The sequence below is a fragment of the Chiroxiphia lanceolata genome, chromosome 18 (assembly GCF_009829145.1).
Source record: "Chiroxiphia lanceolata isolate bChiLan1 chromosome 18, bChiLan1.pri, whole genome shotgun sequence".
Classification (NCBI taxonomy): Eukaryota; Metazoa; Chordata; class Aves; order Passeriformes; family Pipridae; genus Chiroxiphia; species Chiroxiphia lanceolata.
The window spans coordinates 812,774-829,826 of NC_045654.1; the positions used below are offsets into that span (position 1 = coordinate 812,774).

The window sequence follows — 17,053 nt, forward strand, 5'->3', positions numbered from 1 at the left end:
GAGGCTGAGGGAGCTGGGGGGGCTCAGCCTGGAGCAAAGGAGGCTCAGGGGGGACCTTCTGGCTCTGCAACTCCCTGACAGGAGGGGGGAGCTGGGGAGGTCGGGCTATGCTCCCAGGGAACAAGGGACAGGAGAGGACATGGCCTCAGATTGTGTCAGGGCAGGTTTAGGTTAGATATTAGGGAAAATTGATCCATGGAAAATGTGGTCAGATATTGGCACAGACTGTCCAGGGCAGTGGTGGGGTCACCAGCCACAGAAGGATTTAAAAGCCCTGTGGATTTGGCACTTGGGGAACATGGGTTAGTGGTGACCTTGGCAGTGCTGGGTTGACAGTTGGACTCCATGGTCTTAGAGGGCTTTTCCAACCTGATTGATTTTGTGATTCCATGATTCTGTGAGGCAGAGGAACAGTCTGAGAGGTTACACTGCAGCCAGGCACCCCAAGCTCTCCTGCATGCTCCCCTTCCCACGGGCAGCTCTGCCTCTGGTGAGAGCAGCCACTGATTAGTCCTGTCAGAAACCACACTTCCCTGGTTCAGGCACAGAAAAAAACAACAGATAACAGGAGAGACAAAGCCAGAGAGAGGGAAGAAGACAGGAGCAAGTGGTAAGAACATAGAAACCTTGCTGGTGTTTGCAGGCTCTCCCTGCCGGAGTTGAGTGTGTGCTTGTAAATCCCACAGCAGAGGAATACAAATATTTGTGCTGCGGAAACACTCCCGATGAAGTCCTGAAGCTCTCCCTCTCAATTCCTTTCAGCCTTTCAGAGGCCTGTTTGCTACTTGGTCTGTGGGAGATGGCAGAGATGCAGCTGCTTTTGCACAGGCAGAGAGTGACAGGACAAGGCGGAGATTTAAATTAAATGTAAGGAAGAAACTCTTCCCTGTGAGGGTGGTGAGGCCCTGGCACAGGTTTCCCAGAGAAGCTGTGGCTGCCCCTGGATCCCTGCAAGTGTCCAAGGCCAGGCTGGATGGGGCTTGGAGCAACCTGGGCTAGTGGAAAGTGTCCCTGCCCGTGGCAGGAGGTGCAGTGAGACCAGAGCAGCACTTTCCAGTCTCATACCCTGGACTGACGTGTCACCCTGGACCTGGAACTGGATCTGGTGGGAGGAGTTTGCAGCTGCAAATTCAGCCCTAAAAAGTTGTGATCTGCCCAAATTACAGATGCCTGTGCAGTTCTCATCCCCTCCCCACCCATGAATATGGATGTACAGCAGCGGGGATTTTAATAACATAAGCACTTGCTATTCGATATCCTGGAACTGTGCCAGCCCCGGGTCTGCAACAGCAGGGAATGCCCCAAAAATGAGATGAACTGTAAGATCCCTTCCCACCCAAAGCACTCTGTGATTCTCTGGCTGAACTGGGAGCACTGGCATTGGCACCGAGGGGGCAGTTCCCAGTGCTCTGCTGTGCTGGGCCCTTTTGCCCAGGCCAGCGGGGCTGGGGGTGTCCCGGCAGTGCTGTGGTGGTTTCACTCGATGAACAGCTCCAGGCTGAGTCCTGCAGGGCTCAAGGGTTTCTTTTGGCAGGCCCAGCTCTGGCTGTGCTCATCAGAAGGTGTGATCACACCTGCAGAGCTGAGGCCTGAAAGTCTAATTTTCAGCTCCTGTCCCCTTCGTTAAATCAGACGAGGCGAGAAATGGTACAATGCAGTTGGGGGCTATTGTGAAAAACCTCTGCAAAGGATTTTTTACAGTGTGATGGAAGCTGGAATATTCATCTGGGCTTCTTAGTTTTTATTTTAATTTATTTATTTTTTTTCCCAGGGACTGCTGTTGCTGATGTATTATTTATATAGCAGGAAATTAGACTCTGAGGACTCAAGTATTCTTCAAATAAGCTTCCTAATTCTGTCAATTAAGAATGCACAGGCTGCTGGGGCTCTAGCTTGGGATGAGCTGCAGAGGAGTGAAAGCTGCCCCTGGTCATTGCTCTGATGTGCTGCTACAGATATTTCAGCTGGAGGAAAAACATCTTAGTCCCAAAATCAAACGTGTGAGATGCTGGGAGGCTTATATAGAGCAGCTCTGGCTGATTCCAGTGGGACAAATAACTTCTCTGTGCTCTGACAGGGGAATACTGAAATGCTGAATGTGTGGCCGCTTGTTGTTCTGTTCTGTAGTGAGATCTGTTGCCTTTCCTTGCTATAACAAACGGCTGCCAGGGCTTGGAGCCCACTGTTGGGGGGAGTTTGGGGTCATTTACTCCCTAATTAATGCAGTAATTCTTCATGCGCTCCTGGGGCAGCTCTAGAGCAAATGAGCTGATGTGTAGTTAATATATAAAACAGCATCTTCCCTCCTTTATTACCCTTCCTTAACCAACAGGAATTTGGAAATCTGTTTGGAATTCTCCTCCTGCACCAGGCCTGTTCCCAGCCATGGGAGCAGAATTAGGCACAGGGCTGCGGGACGGGCTGTTCCCACCTCCCACGGGAAAGGGAATGTCATGGGGCGGGGTGTGGGGGGGAAGCAGAGTGTCTCCAAAATGCAGCCAGGCACGGGGTCGGCACCACGCTGGGAAACAGTGTTGCCTTCTACCTGCAAAGCTCAGCCCCGATCTGTGCCCGATCACCTCAGAGCCAGGAAAGAGCCCCGGGGGGAGCTGGGGCTGGGGGATCCTCACCAGCACATTTATCGAGCCTTTGGTGCCTTTCTGCACGGGGATGGCAGCACAGGGAGAGCTCAGGGCTTGTGCCCCCCTTGGTGCTGCTGAGAGAGAGGTGAGATCTCTCAGAGGACACCCCTTGGTCCCCTCCTGCCCCTCCTGGCCTGGACAATGTCCCTCTCCCCGCCCCCACCCTGCAGGCACTTCAGCTCTCTAGCTGAGGGAGGAGGTTTATTGCTGCAGCACAGTTTTTCTTTTTTATCATTGTTACGAATTTAATGTCCACTGCAAATGCAGATCTCTCCATCTGGAGGAGGGATAACTGCCTGTGCTGCCTGCTCTGCACAGGAGCTCGGTCTGCAGGACACAGACATTGCCTGGGCAGCCCAGGGACAGGGCTGGCACTGCTGCTCGGGGTCAGGGCTGCCCTGGTGACCCCCCTTCTCCTGGGGGACAAGTCCTTCAGTACCACATGCCAAGGACCAGTTCAGAAAGGATAGATTCCTCTGTGTCCCTGGGAGTGTGGGGCTGCCCCTGTGCAGGCAAAGATGTCACCACCACCCTCCAGCCCTTGTAGGGGACATCACAGTGACTGACTTGCACAAGGCCTGTGTTAACTGAGCTGGGGATCCCCAGTCACAGAGGAGGAGGGAAATAAATTTCCTTGCTTTCCGTAACCCTTTATGGCCTTGGAAGCATCTCTTTGTCACTCTCCTTTGTCAGCTAAACAAGTTTTCCCTCCCAGCCTTCTGTAGCACCATCCTTTGTGGAAAAGCTGCTGGGAGCATGGGTTTAATTTTTAAAGTGGTTTGTAGATGGAAACAGATTAAATAACTCGTCCATTTGCATTCAAAGAGCAGAACCACAAATCAACAGTTCCACAACACTGATCAGCTGTAGGGAATGCCGTGTGCTGGTTTAGTGCTTGGATTTCTGCACAGGGATGTGGGAAGTGCCCTTTCCACCATTTCCCCAATCATGGGCATGTCCCTTTGCATGAGCAACAGAGATGCTGGGAGGTGACTGGGACCTGTGATGTTTTCGGATTGTTGGAGGGTGAGTGTGGCCCCTCAGTGTTGCTGTGGGGTGGTGGAACATCCACAGCCCAGTCTCAGCTTCCCTGGGAGTACCACACAGGATCACCAGGGGCAGAGCAGAGCTGAGAACAGCTCCCATGACGAGGGTGTCCTGCCCTGCTTGATCCATGGGCTCTCATTATTTTGGCCCCAACCCCTCCCCGTGTGCTCTCCAGAATCTAGCTCCTAATCCCACGTGTCTGGATCTTGCTTTCCCTTCTCCTGCCTCCCACAGGATGCAGCACTCTTGGCCACAGGCTGCCCCTCTACCCCATCCTCCCACCTCTGGTTCTGGTGCCCTCCCTCAGTTTTGCCCTGGCTCTGGTTTCTCTCTCTGCTGCCCCGCAGTGCTCATGAGCCAAGGGCAGCATGTCCTCCTTCTGTGTGGCCACCACTGACCCTCAGATATGGCATGAGACCAAAAACTGAGAAACTGGGAGCAAAACTCAGCTCTGAATCTCTCAGGCTTCAACCCATGTGTTGAGTTAGAAAAGCTGCCAGCAGGCAGCTCACAGGCTGTTTCTGCTTTGAAGAATCTTGTGAAATCTAAACCACACGTGGCATTAGAGTTCTCCATGCTGTTCATGCTTGGGGCGGGGGGGAATAAATGCTTTTCTTTTCAGCTCTGGTGAATGCAGGGCTGAGCCTCTCCATCTGAAAACGCTGGGTTTGCTATGGAAACCAGGCCCTGTTGTGACAGCTCTCCAGTCCTCATCCAGGGAGGAATCAGAGACAAGGCTCCTGGGTGGGGAACAATGAGCAGGAGAGAGACACTGATCCTTTTCTGCACCTTGCTGTGGCACATCTGGAGCAGCTCCTTGCTTGGCTGGCCTTGCTCTCAATTTGGGAGGGCAGTGATGGAAAGGGGGACTGGACATAGGGAGGGAAACACAGCAGAAATCTCTGTATTCCACTCATTTCTCAACTGATTCTTTTCTCCTTGTTATTCCTCTTCTCAGTCTTCTTTTTTAGTCCTGCCAAATAGGAATGTACAGAAATATCAGCCACAGTGTTTTTAAGAGGCAGCACACTTACAAAACTAGGATATCTGTCATTAAAAGTTTGGATTATTCCTGCTTTTCTACTAGTTGTCAGGAGACAGAGTTTTGCAGGAACCTACCAGCCCACTCCTGGGGATGTCTGTGCTCCACATGGACTGTAGGGGAGAAGGAAGAGCTGCACAGTCCTGGGGGGCACTTGCCTGTCATTCTCAGCCATCTCTGTCATGGGTGTGGTGCTCAGCAGAAACATCCTGCAATGGTCAGGAACAGAGGAACCCATCACTCACATTCCTGAGCTCCTTCCTGCCTTTGCTGTCAAGGCTCTCCATAGTGGAGCAGGTGCCTGCAGACCCAGGAGACATCAGGAGGAGGGTTTGGAAAGCAGCAAGGCATCTAGAGGGGCAAAACCTACTGCACTTAGGGTCCACACTAGTTGTCCCTGGAGGCCCTTGCAGGGGTGTCACTTCAAAGACAAGAGGGATCAGCCCAGTGTGGGTGTGCACAGCTGATCTCACTGTCCAGTGGCATTGATCTGACCAAGCCTGGAAGCCACCTTTACACTCTTTACAGTCAGTGGAGTCCAGAGTTTCTTCCTCCCCGTTTCTTTCTCCACACCTGCAGTTTTTTCAGCTGAGCTGTGTCCCAGGGTCTGCAGCCCAGACTAACAGGATGCCCTCTCTGAGCTACGGTGTGAAATGCAAACACCATCTAACTCTGGGATCTTGGTACACATGAAATCCATGCTTGCACCCCTTAAAGAGAGGGAAAAAAAATTATCATTACCATGGATCATCGCCAGGACCCTTTTTGGGGGTCCTTGGCCCTCCCTTTCCCCAGAGTAACACTCCAGCCAGGCCCCAGCTTGAGGCAGGAGAGCAGGCAGGAGAGCAGGCAGGAGAGCCTGCTGCTTCTGCTGCTGACACCAGGTCTGTAAATCACCTCCCCCCTCCTGCCTGCTCTCCCCAGGAGTGCTTAAATCAACTCTAAATGAGCTCTTTTAAGGAAATGTAGGCAATCAGTGGTGAGTTATTGCAAGGCACAAGGGCTTTCTTAAAAGCGACCAGCACTTATTGGTCATTTGGACTCCAGAAGGCACAACCCTTTAAATCAGAGCCCACAGGTTGGGCTAAAGCAGAGCCTCTGCCACTGCCTGGAGAAGATCTGTGCTGGAGGGTTCACAGAATCACAGGATGTGCTGAGCTGGAAGGGACCCACAAGGATCATCAACTCCAACTCCTGGCCCTGCACAGGCCCATCCCCAAGAGTCACCCCCTGTGCCCCAGAGGATCATCCAAACCCTCCTGGAGCTCTGGCAGCCTTGGGGCTGTGCCCAGTGCCCTGGGGAGCCTGGGCAGTGCCCAACCAGCCTGTGGGGGAAGAAGCTTTGCCTGAGATCCAACCTGAGCCTGCCCTGGCACAGCTCCAGCCATTCCCTGGCTGCTGTCCCTGGTCCCCCCAGAGCAGAGCTCAGTCCCTGCCCCTCCTCTGCCCCTGCCCAGGCACTTGGAACTGCACTGAGGTCTCCCCTCAGTCTCCTCTGCTCCAGCTCAACACACCAAGTGCCCTCAGTGTCCTCACACGCCTTCAAATCAAGGCCCTTCCCCATCTCTGTGTCCCTCCTTTGGACACTCTCCAATGGCTCAATCCCTTCCTTCCATTGTGTCCCCCCAAACTGCCCCAATGTTGAGGTGAGGCTGCCCCAGGGCAGAGCAGAGTGGGACAATCCCCTCCCTGGCCCAGGGTTTCAGTACCTCCCTCCCTCCCCACTGTCCCTCCAAACCATCCTCTTCGGTACTGTGTGAATTCAGGCTTTGGCTGCTTTTGAGCCTTTCTCTAGCTCTTTCCACACTATCCTGCTTGGAGAGCACCTGTAATTAGAAGATCCTGGAAAGGAGGCCCTGTTGCTGAGGAAAGGGGTGTCACTCCCTTCCAGAGTGATGTGATTCCTGAGCCTGCCATCGAGCCTTTCCTCATCCACTGTGTTTGCAAACAGCAGCTACAAACCTCAGCTGTGAGGAGGGAAGGAAATTCTCAGAGAACACACAATTTGGGACATTTCATTCACCTCCTTCTTTCTGAGGTTTAGGGAGATGGATGAGTTAATGTTTTCATCTTCTTTGCTAGAAAAAAAAACCACATTAGAATGAAAGTCGTGACGAGCTCCTGAGTCCAGACGGTGGGACTTCAAAAATGTGCTAAATATCATAAGATCAGTAACAAACCCCTGAAAGTTGGCGAGAACTGCAGTGTGTGAGTGCCCACACATCTCCCTGCCTTTGACAGCCAGGCTGAGGCTCAGGTGGGGCTCTGCCTCTTTCCCCCCACCCCGCCTTTCCTAGGCTGTACCAGGGAGGGGGGCTATGGGATCAGAGCAGCCTGTGTTTAATGTGAAGACAAGACATTCATCAGCAGCCTGATCTGGTAATTTCTGTGCTGTGTGGTGGCAGTGAGTGACAGCTCTATAATCTCACTCAGGGGAGTCATCGTGGGGGTCACACTCTGTCAAGGAAACCACAGGTAATGTTTACAGCTCCTTCTCTGAGTTCTCCTGCTTTCAAAGCATTTCAGAGATTCTCTCTTGTTGTCTGTAATGTCAGGGGAGTTGCAATGAAATGTCATCCTTCCCCCAAAATATTCTGCCCGCAGATGAGATGTGTTGGTTTCTGACTGAGGTGGGGCATTTTTGGGTGCAGAAAAGAGGAGCAGGGGTTCAGCACAGGGCAGAGGCTGCAGCAGCACTTGTGTGGCAGCTGTTTGGAAAATGGTGCCTTAGGATGGAAAACCCTCGATGACCTCCCTCCCTCCAGGGCCTGACATCTTTTCACTCAAGCATTTATTAAGTATTTCCCCACACCAAATATGCTATATTGGGTTCCCAACGTGGCAGACACTTCTGTGGCCATGGTCACCCACCAACACCAAGTCCCCACCTGCAGAGTGCTGAGCCCTGTCAGCCCTCTGTGTGAGGCAGAGCACCTCTCTGCTCTTCAGGGGCTGTGACACCATGTGCTGCACCCTCACAGCTTCGTAGGTGTTCAGGCCTGCAATGAGTCCTGCATCCCTTCCTTCAGCCTTGGGTGAGGGAGGGTGTCCCCCATGGCACAGTGACCTGCAGGGCTGAGCACCCAGCCTGCTCTGGGCTGTTTGGGATGTTCTCATGCAGGTTGTTCCTCTCCCAGGCAGCTCAGGTTGGAAGTGAAGGCATGAAAGGGCTTCACAAGCTCTTTCAATCCCACTGGAACCTTCCTGCAGCTGTGGGGCTGGGATAGCCCTGAAAATCACAGAGTAGTGGAATGGGTTGAATTTGAGGGAACCTTAAAGCTCATCTCATTCCACCCCCTGCCACGGGCAGGGACGCCTTCCACCAGCCCCGGTTGCTCCAAGCCCCGTCCAACCTGATCTTGGACACTTCCAGGGATCCAGGGGCACCCACAGCCTCTCTGGGCAACCTGTGCCAGGGCCTCCCCACCCTCACAGCCAGGAATTCCTTCCCAATCTCCCATCTATCCCTGCCCTCTGGCAGTGGGAAGCCATTCCCTGTGTCCTGTCCCTCCATCCCTTGTCCCCAGTCCCTCTCCAGCTCTCCTGGAGCCCCTTTAGGCCCTGCAAGGGGCTCTCAGCTCTCCCTGGAGCCTTCTCTTGTCCAGGTGAACCCCCCCAGCTCTCCCAGCCTGGCTCCAGAGCAGAGGGGCTCCAGCCCTGGCAGCATCTCCATGGCCTCCTCTGGACTCTCTCCAGCAGCTCCACGTCCTCCCTGTGCTGTTCCCAGGGCTGGAGCAGCTCTGCAGGTGGAACAGCAGGTCAGCAAATAATTCCTGACAGCTTGAGGGTGATGCCTGCCTGTGCTTCTGCTACCAGGGGTGAAAGAGAGATTGAGGCACTGAGACTAAGTCAGAAAGCCCATGGTCCTTCCTCCCTGGCTTCCTTCTCTCAGCATGGTGATGTCCTGTTGCTGGGGGTGCAGGGGATGGGAGGGATCTGCAGCTTCTCCTGCTCCCAGGTGCATCCAGCAGTGCAGGATCCTGAGGGACTGAGCAGAGGACAGTGTGAGCACACAGGAGGGGAGGGAGCCCTTTTTCCTCATTCCTTCTCAGCGGAGCATTCCTGGGTTTTAATTCCCAGATGTGCTGTGCAAATACAAGAGCAGTGCTCTGGGCAGGGACTCAAACAGACCTCCTCCCTTCTGCTCTCTGTCCTGGGCTCGAGTTCATCTCCTGCCTCATTTTTTGCAGGCTCTTGTTGTATTTGTCATGGCAGACCCAACCCATTTCATTTGTCACTCCTTCCTGCTCAGGTTTATGATCCAGCCCTTCAGTGTCTCATCAGTTCCTCTTGAATCCCCTTGGATGTGGTTATGATCTGGAGAGTTCCACGCCTGAAGTTGCTCCCCCTTTCTCTGGAGGCTCCCAGCAGCCACTGAGATGCTGCCTGGGGGTGCACAGGTACAGCTTTCAGCTTGGGAATGTGCCAGGGAGGTGCAGGTGGACATGTTCAGGTTTCACAGGTCTGTGAAGGAGCCTCTCCTTGTGCTGTGATGCTCCTACATCAACATCATCATTATCAATCAATGCTGGTGGTGTCTTTCACAAGAACCTGGTGATTTTTAACCTGCACATGGCATCTGACAGCTCTGCTCCCAGGATTTCTGTGCCTTGGGCCAGCCCTGAGCAGCTGCTGAGGAATGGCTCTTCTTTCTGGGCAGTTGTGTGGAGCCACCAGTTTGCTGTGGGAGCTCACCAGTTGTCAGGGCCTGACCAGCCTGACCAGTCTGTGTGCAAAGCTTCATGCTGTGATGCTGCACTGAAAGCTTCAGCTGACTGTTCTAAGAGCTTCTTGGTTGTTAAAAGATCACAATTTATACATGTGGGCTTTGCTTTCCACCCTTTTAAACAGCCTTTCCATTTCTCAAGAATTTCTTCCATGCTGTGCCCACAGACTCACTGTTGTTTAAGATGTCTAAAACATATAGTGCTCTTCACACACAAGAATATCTCAATTTACATCCTCATTTTTGCTTAACTGCGTAGCCCATCAACATCTGATTTGGCTTGTAATGTGCTGTGTTTGGCCAACCCCCCCCCAGCTCAGCTCTTCCCAAGTCCAGACTGACACACCAGTGCTGGGAATGTCACTGGGATGCCACTGGACCTGGTTGTTTCCAGTCACCCCGGGTGTCTGGAGCTGATGTAAACTCTTACTGTAGTCTCCCATTGTTTTCTCTCCCTAATGCCAGAGTCACCTCAGAGGCCACACTCTGAAATGTCACTCTGTTGGTTCCTTCTGTGGGGATAATGGGTCAGTGAGTTCAGCTGGAGTTCAGCTCAGACCATTTCTCTTAAAGGTTGGTGCTTCATGCAAATGTTGTTAGTAATCTCAGACAGAGCTGGGACACCTCTCCTCCCCTCTGCATGTTATTCCAGACACTCCATAGAGCCAGGATTGATTGATGGTGAACTGCCCCTGGGGTCCAGCTGACCTATTCCACCACAGGTGGGCAAATCAAAGGCAGAGGAGTGATGCTGTGCCATTTTAGCTGATACCTTCCTGGTGTGGGATCCTCTGCTCCATCAAAGCCCATTCAATATGTTATTTAAAGTACCAGACATCCTCAGTGTCTTCCATATCACAGAATCCCAGGATGGCTCAGGTTGGAAGGGACCACAGTGTCCCATCTGGTCCCACCTCCCTGCCCAGCAGGGCCAGCCCAGAGCACATGGCACAGGATTGCGTCCAGAGGGGTCTGGAATATCCCCAGGGAGGAGACTCCAGCCCCTCCCTCCCCTCCCTGGGCAGCCTGTTCAGGGCTGGGTCACTGCCCAGCAAAGAAGTTCTTCCCCCTGTCCAGGTGGAGCTTCCTGGGCATCAGTTCCTGCCCGTTCCTGCTGTGCCATTGCTGGGCCCCCCCAGCAGAGCCTGGGCCATCCTCTGCCCCCTCCCTGCAGCCCCTGACACAGCCTGGGGAGGGCCCCTCTCAGGCTCTGCTCTGGAGGCTGAACAGCCCCAGCTCCCTCAGCCTTTGCTGCTCCCAGAGCTGCTCCATCCCTTGGGCATCTCCGCAGCCTGCGCTGGCCCCGCTGCAGGAGCTCCACACCAACCCGGGACTCAATTGAAGCCTTGTAGTCCATCCCTCTTATCCTGAGGGTTTCTTCTCTTGGATTTGGTTGTTTATAATGAGCTCATGAGTTAAAAGTGTTTATTTCACACCTTTTGTATTTAATTTCTCTCTTGTGCTGAATTGCTCGTGCCTGGTGAGATCTGATCCCTGGTTGCACAATGTGTATTCAAATGAGTGGTTGGTAGCTGACAACCACTTATTTATATATAGGTTTATTTTTTTAATCAGTGCCCTACATCACTCATTTATTAACTTCTGCAAGGCCTTGCATGTCTCAGAGGCACCAAGGCTCACAAACATCTGAACAGAAACCTTTTGTGTCCCTGACTGCAGGTGCTTTTCAACTCTCTCTTTCTCATTTAGATTTTCTTCTCAGTCTCCTGTAAATACCTTCCAGCCATGGGCTTCACTCTTATAGTGATTATCAGGAATTCCCCCCACCAGGCATGAGGGATCCCATCCTTCTTGAGGTTATGGGTCTGCTCCTCCTGACATGCAGGAATTATTTGGGCAGCACTAGAGAAATTGCTTTGATTTTGTGCACTAATGCTGCTCTCAAGCCTTACCTTTTTTTCCAGATCTTGCCTTGCTGCCTTGTCTCTGTCCTCAGCAGCTGTTTTAAGTAGTCAGACTTCTGCATTTGCCTTGAATATCTTCTGCCTCCTTTTTGAAGTTCCTGCCTTTAGAAATGGGTTTAAGTACATTTAGTCTTTCATTGCAGTGACTTCAGAGACCACTTGTACTGCAGCTGATTTAAGTTGGCAGATTGCAGTGAAGTTCTCAGTGTATGAAGCAGAGCTTGGGACAGACACACACGCTTTTGAAAGGTGACATTCTACTGTCCCTTCTTCTACAGACATTTTCTCCTGAAATATTTCTTTCGGTGGAGAAATATTCCCTTCTCTTCCCAAAAAGGAGGCCAAATACCACTGAGTCGGTGCTGTGCTGGTCTGAGTGATGGTTTTACAGATGGATCATGGAATCCCAGAATGGTTGGAAGGGACCTTGGAGTTCATCCAGTCCCACCCCCACCATGGGCAGGGACACCTTCCACTAGCCCAAGTTGCTCCAAGCCCCCTCCAACCTGGCCTTGGACACTTTCAGGTGCTCTGTCCCAGTGTAATGCAGAAATTAAGCTGGGACTATTGTGTTCAAAATTTCCTGGTTTTTCAGTTTTTCCAGTTCTGGGCTGACCTGGTTTGCCTTTGGTTCACAGGCTCTGCAACTCTGTCTCCATGTGGGTACCCTGGCACTGCACAGTTCATTTCTGAGGTTCACATTTGAACTAGAGAGATCAGACAACGTTTTCCCCTTCAGTGTTTCCACAATCTCCTTGTTGATGAGCCCTGTGATAGTTCCTGGTAGGGCAGCTGCTCCTCTTTCAGCTCAGTTCATTTACTTTGTGTCACTGCTTCCTCCTATATTTTTCTGGGATTCTACAGCTCTTTGGACACACAATTAAGACATTTCAGCCTGTGCACAGAGCTGCTCCCCTAAGTTCACCTGTGGATAAAGCTCTTTCTCTCACCATTTCCATAAGTTTCTTGGTGCTTTGGTTAAGCAAGAACATCAGCCCCTCAGAGCTGTTGTAACAGCAATCAATAATAACAATTGTATTTCTTCTGATAGTCTCCAGGAGCCCCAGGCAAGAAGTAACATTTGGCAATACAAGCACAGAGCAAAAATTCACTCCCAAGTAACCCACCTTCCCTCCTCTCATTATCAGCCATCATCTCACAGCTTGCTGGCAGCTCCTCAGATATGGCTCTTTTTTCTCTAGTCTTTCCCCTTCACATGATGAGGTGGAAGGATGATCATTTTCCCCAGAAGTAGCATTTTTCTGGCCTATAACAATCTGCCATTTTTTGCCACAACCCTCCCTGTCATTTATGCGTCCCCACTGATGCTGAAATCTTCTCCAGCTCAGTAGAGGCAAATTTAATTAACCTGCTATTTACTCCCATTCCCGTCTAGATCATTAATGAGAGTTCTAATGAGTCTGGGTCTCACAGTGGTCCCCATGACCTGTCTCAGCACAAGTCCTCCCCTCCCTCAGTTAACACTGAGCCTCAGTTGGGATCCTTCAGCCAGAAGGAGCCATTCCTCCAGTCCAGCACGAACTGTCCCCTGTCCCATTTGGGGGGAGCTGGTTGATGCTCTGCTGGGAGTGGTCCTGCCTTGCCCAACCAACTGGGGATGAAGGTGCAGGTCTCTGCCTCAAGTCAGGCATTGGAGCGATACAACAAACAGATCTCTCCCCACACTGTGCTTATGGGGGACATTAGAAAGGACACCCCTGCAAAGCCTCCCCGTGCTCAGCTGGCCCAGCAACCCCTCCCTGCTGAGATCCATTAACATCTGGAGCTGGGAATGGGCACCTTTCCGTTGGCAGGGGGCAACAAAATTTGTGTGCCATGAAAGTCACCGAAATTTCATCTAAATGTCACACCTCAACTTTGCAGGCAGCTGGGATGAGTCTGTGGGCTGCAGGGTAGGTGCTGGAGCTCCTGGGGACATTTGCCACTGCAGGAGCTCCCCTTGCCCCAGTGACTGGTCACTGCTGCTGCTTCACTCGTGGAATCAGAAAACAGTTTGGACTGAAATGAACCTTCTAAAGGTCATCCAGTCCCACCTCCTGCCATGGGCAGGGACACCTTCCACTAGCCCAGGTTGCTCCAAGCCCCATCCAACCTGGCCTTGGACACTTCCAGGAATCCAGGAGCAGCCACAGCTTCTCTGGGAAACCTGTGCCAGGGCCTCACCACCCTCACCACCAAGAATTTCTTCCTTGTAACTAAACTAAATCGAACCCACCCAGTTTAAAACCGTTTCCCCTTGTCCTTTTTAGCCCTGCTAAATAGTTTGTCCCCACAGCAGAGTCCCCTCCCTGCTCTCTGAGCAGCTGGAGGGGAGAGGACAATGCAGAGACTGGCCCAGGAAGATGAACAGGACACTGAACATGTTTGATTTCAGCTCAGGCAGTGATTTTGAACAAACCCCCACCCCCTACCCCATCACAAGAAACCCCAGAGGGACCTTCCATATCCAGGATGAGCTGGTTCCTTGATAAATAGCCTCTGGGCACCACAAGGAACACAGGCCATGCGTCACCTGCAGCGGGATGTAACCAGGGAAGAGGAGAGGAGGAAGAAATAGCTGCTGGATTTTAATGTTAGCAAATGTCAAACAGTACATTTGGGAATGGAAAGCACTTAAGGTGACCTCTAGACTGCTGGGAAAAGTGCTGGAGTATTTTGGTAATAAAGGGGATTTAGGGATTCAGGAAGTGATACCTTAAGGATGAGGGACACTTGGTGGCTTCAGCAACGGGTGCTCAGTTGGGAGTACTAAAGATCCAGAAGGAATGTCATCAATTCAAGATCTGTGTGAAGCCACCAGGGGAAGCCAGCAGTGCACATGGTGGAGACACAGTGGGTGGCTCCAGGGCAGGACAGAGACCTCCCCATGGACCGGACTCTGCAGAAGTAGAATCACAGAGTGAGTTGGAAGGGAACTTAAAGCTCCTGCAGTGCCACCCCCTGCCATGGACAGGGACACCTTCTACTAGCCAGGCTGCTCCAAGCCCCGTCCAACCTGCCCTTGGACACTTCCAGGGATCCAGGGGCAGCCACAGTTTCTCTGGGCAACCTGTGCCAGGGCCTCTCCACCCTCACAGGGAACACTTTCTTTCCAATATCCCATCTAATCCTGCCCTTTGTCAGTTTGAAGCCATTCCCCCTTGTCCTGTCACTCTAGGCCCTTGTAAATAGTCTCTCTCCATTTTTTTTGTCAAAAGAAAAATGGCACTGCAAGGCCACAATCAGGTCACCCCGAAGCTTCTCTTCTCCAGGCTGAACACCCCCAGCTCTCCCAGCCTTTCCTCTCGGCAGAGCTGCTCCATCCCTCTGATCATCTTGGGGCCTCCTCTGGACTCTCTCCAGCAGCTCCATGTCCTCCCTGTGCTGTTCCCCAGGGCTGGAGCAGCTCTGTAGGGGGGTCTCACCTGAGGGGCAGAGGGGTAGAGTCACCTCCCTTGGCCTGGTGGCCAGGCTGCTTCTGATGCAGCCCAGGACACGTACAAAATAGTGCAGGATTTGTCCATGGTCCCCTTGTTGTCATCCTGTTTGCTCTGGCTGCTTCCTTCCCCAGAGCTCGGGGAGCCAGGGCTGCTGCTGCTGCTGCTGCTGTACACGGAGGGTTTGGCTCAGCTGGGCAAGAAGGAAAATGGTTTGGGCTCTTTTTTTCAGAAGAAGGGGTGTGTGAAGGGCATGTCACCCCAAATAACACCTCAGAAGGAAAATAGGAAGGGAGAGGCCAAGGATGGTGAAGCAGATCTGGCAGCATTTAAATCCTTGGAGGAAACAGATTTTCATGAGGGTGTAAGTAGTAAAGTAGGAACCTTTTGGATTCTAATCAAGGTGAGATTGGCTGAGTTTACTCAGTGCTACACCTCTGAATAAGTTCTTAAGGAAGGGAAGGCAGAGATAGAGGCACATAAGAAAAGGACACTTCAGAATTCCTGGTTTCGCTCCAAAGTATTCGTGGTTTCCCTGTGAGAGGTCCTGGTGGGGGTTTGCTTTGCTGGGAGGGTTTGCTGGGCAGTTCTGGGGGAGGTTTGGGTTTGACAGGTGAGGATACTGAAGAGATTTGTAAGCCAAGGCTGACATAAAGCAGTTTTGTGAAGTTGGAGTCTGGATGGTGCCCTCTGGAACCAGCAAGTTTTGTGTTCCTCGTCCTTGCTCCTGTCAGAAGTTGCACAAGGTATTTCCCCAAGGAAAGGAGAGTTTACTTCCACTTTGCCAGGGAAAAGAGAGCAGGGGAACATGAGGAGACATTTTTTTCTGTCTTCAAATCCACAAGATTTACTTCTTGACTTGCATCATGTGAGAAATCCCAAAGAAATAACAGCGAATATGCTGGGATGAGCTTTTTCCAGGCTAGAAGAGGTGGGATATTTTGCTTGTAAATGAATATATTTCCTATCAGGGGCCATTTGGGTGCCTGATGCTATTGGTTCTGCAGGATTGAGCTTCCCAGTTGCATTTTTGTGATTCTGATGTAATTTCTATTCATATTTTGAGCAATTTTTTTTCCTTTTTTTCACTCCAGTTAATTCCTTTGATAAGATGATTCATATTTCCCCCAAATCAGCACTTAGTCCTTGGTCTCCCTTCTGTGCTGAAGGAGGTGAATTTAACAAAGATGACAAATGAAATGGAAAAAAGTTCACTTAGCACCATGAAATATTGATAAGCACTTAGAATGAGGGGAAGTGAGTCTGCTGCACTGGGAGTGCTCTGTGTGGAGGGAGGGACCTGCAGGGTGTGAAGTCTGTGTCCCCTGGAGATCTGCAAGTCCTGGCTATAGGATGGTGATTGCCTTCAATGAGCCTCAGGGTTTGGCTCTTTTAATTAAATAATGGGCTTCAATCAGGGGCTAAACATCCCTTTCTGGGCCAAGGCCAGGAGTGGGACAGTGCCTGCCTTACCCGGGGTGGAAGAGTCAGGAAAGGTTATTGGGGTGGAGAAGAAAGGAAAGGGGACCCTGCACCAGGTGGAGTGACAGGGATACCAGTCCTGGAGGAGAACCAGTCTCCCAGGGCAGTGCCAAGGGAGTCTCTGCATTCCTCTGAAATGATCCAAAAGGCTCCAGCCTGTGGAGGCTGTGAAGGAGCATCATGTCAGAGGGATGCCCAGCTAAGGCACCATCCACTGGGAGTGGTTCATGGAGAGGGACAGTGATCCAGCCATGGATGGATGCTCAAGCCTCTTCCTAAGGAGTTTGCATGGGAGCACTGCCAAAATTAGGCCCTGGCTCTAATTCCTTATAAATATCTGAAAGCCAGGGGAGTCCCAGAGGCAGGGAAGGCCAGTGCCCACCACTGGCTGGAGGCAGCAAGTGGGAAAGCCCAGGAGCTGAGGACAGGCTGGTCAGTTCTGTCTCCGTGCTGCCAGAGAGAGAGGAAATGTTAACAAAGGTAAAGATCAAAGGCATAGAAATACAGAGAAAAATACATAGAAAAGCATTGGCACAGGGCAGGGCCAGGGCACTGCCCAGGGCACTGGTGGAGTCAGCACCCCTGGAAGTGCTCAAGAATGTGTGGATGTGGCACCTGGGGGCACGTTTTGGTGGTAAGCACAGTACTGGGTTGATGCTTGGACTTGGAGATCTTTGAGGTTTTCCCCAACCTTATGGATTCTACGATTCCATGGAATACCAATAATTTCCACTGGTATTCTTAAGGCCAGT

General features: G+C 51.8%; 1 protein-coding gene and 1 long non-coding RNA gene across 2 annotated transcripts in view; both read left to right on the plus strand.

The window, feature by feature from the left end:
• The window catches only part of RTN4R (reticulon 4 receptor), a 91,676-nt gene that overhangs the window by 53,918 nt on the left and 20,705 nt on the right, over positions 1-17,053 (plus strand). The gene's annotated exons all lie outside the window — the stretch shown is intronic.
• On the plus strand, positions 408-2,097 carry LOC116795984. Its single transcript, XR_004360214.1, has 2 exons — positions 408-610; positions 1,772-2,097. It is a non-coding gene; the product is annotated as an uncharacterized LOC116795984 (long non-coding RNA).